Below are 1,826 nucleotides of genomic sequence, written 5' to 3'. Positions count from 1 at the left end.
TTTCGACTAACCAGTAAGGAGGCAGGGTTCTGTCTCCCCTGTCCCACACACATTGGAAAACTTGGGACTCTGTGGCTGAGGACATAGGCACCCAGAATGAGGACACCCTGCCTTTGGCCCAGCATTGCCACATGACCCTTAAAGTAAGCAGGTAGCATGTCCATAGTACTTGGTTGCGACTTTTGCACTACATCCACTTTAGTTACTTGATGAGCTGGCTGCTGCCAGTGTGGCCCACCTCCCCTACCTTGTTCCTTTCTTGTACGTGTTCCCTGCCTGGCCCATTAGGCACACCCAGCTGGTTGAAACACAGCTTTCTGTTTTCCCGGTTCATGCCCAGGCCTGGTTCCCAACTTTCTTGGAACCAACCGTCAAGGTTGCCTCTGCCCCAACCTGGCTGGCAGGGCTGCATGTTTCCATCCTGTTTGCCTCTTTTATTTAATGCCAAAGTTTTAGCCAAAGATACCGTCCTCCTTTTGTTGTGTTTCAGCATTCTGTTCTGCACTGTGGGCTGGCTCCTCTGCCCCAACCCTGGGCAGTGTCCCCTGGCTGGGCCCATTCATGGCTCAAGGCTGCTGGGGACTCAAGGAGGGCTGGACTGCTCAGTCTCTTCATGGGTCTTGCTAAGGAAAGTAGTATATGTGCTTTAAAAATATTAACCTTTTGAAAAGAATTGAGAAGAGAAATGTATAATTTTATCTCATTTTTAATATTTTGGTCTAGCAACTTGTGATACATAGATGACAATTTTGTGAGTTTTTCAAATGTGTGTACAGATTTTTGTAAATATGACTCTTTTGTAATTAACCCATGTACAGCCTCATCTTGTATAGTTTAACGATGAATGTGCAGAGGACCTGCCCCAGGCTCCTGTGATTCCTGGGCCTACAGCCAGACTTGTGTGGCACTCTTGTGACTTTGTGACTAACTGGTGTCTTCCCATTTGGACTGTGGCCTGGCCAGAGACACCCCCACTCTTACCCCACCCCACATATCTCCACCTTTGGGGCAGCCAGGACTGATCTCATCCTCCTGGAATGGGGTAACCTTCTTCGTGTCCTGCCCACATCTCTCCTCCAATAAAGACCTATGCCTTCAGCAACAGCTCACCATGTGCTGTTGCTGGGATGTTTGTACTAAAATAAGTTTGGGGACATTGATTTTTTTTTTTTTTTAAGAATATGGGGAAATGTATTGTGGAGTCATCTTAGGAAAAGTTCCTTGTCTCTGAGGGGACAGTACACCCTTCATTAGGAGATCATCATAGTTGTGTGGGTATAGATTCTTATAGAATGTTTGCCAGTTTTATGAAGACTGAAGCCAGGTCTTCATTCCTCCCTACGGGGTCTAGCTATGAGAAAGACCTGTATGTGTCTGCCTCATCCTAGGGGTTCCAAACCAATTAGATTCCATGAGCCCCTGCCACTCCCTACCCCCACCTACTTGGTACTAGGAGGACTGGACATGTCCCCCTGCTTGACAAAGAGTCTGGTGTTCCATCTCAGCCCTGGCTATCTTAAACTTTTTCTTTTTTTGGTATGTGCCCCTAGTGGGAACCAAACCTAGGACTCTCTGGTCTGCAGGTCTGCGCTCCAATCGCTGAGCCAAACTGGCCAGGGCAGCCCTGGCTATCTTTTTTTTTATCCTCACCCGAGGACTTTTTTTTTTTTTTATATTTTGTTCAGATAGAGTGGGGGTGGGGGGAGAAACATTGATGTGAAAGGGACACATCGAGTGGTCGCCACCCACACGACCCAATCAGGGCCAGGGACAAACTGCAACCGAGGTACGTGCCCTTAGCAGGAGCCGAACCCGGGTCTCTCCAG

Source organism: Molossus molossus, unplaced genomic scaffold, assembly GCF_014108415.1.
Source record: "Molossus molossus isolate mMolMol1 unplaced genomic scaffold, mMolMol1.p scaffold_m16_p_21, whole genome shotgun sequence".
In the NCBI taxonomy this organism is placed as follows: domain Eukaryota; kingdom Metazoa; phylum Chordata; class Mammalia; order Chiroptera; family Molossidae; genus Molossus; species Molossus molossus.
The sequence above is the reverse complement of the archived record's forward strand: the minus strand, read 5'-3'. Positions refer to the sequence as shown.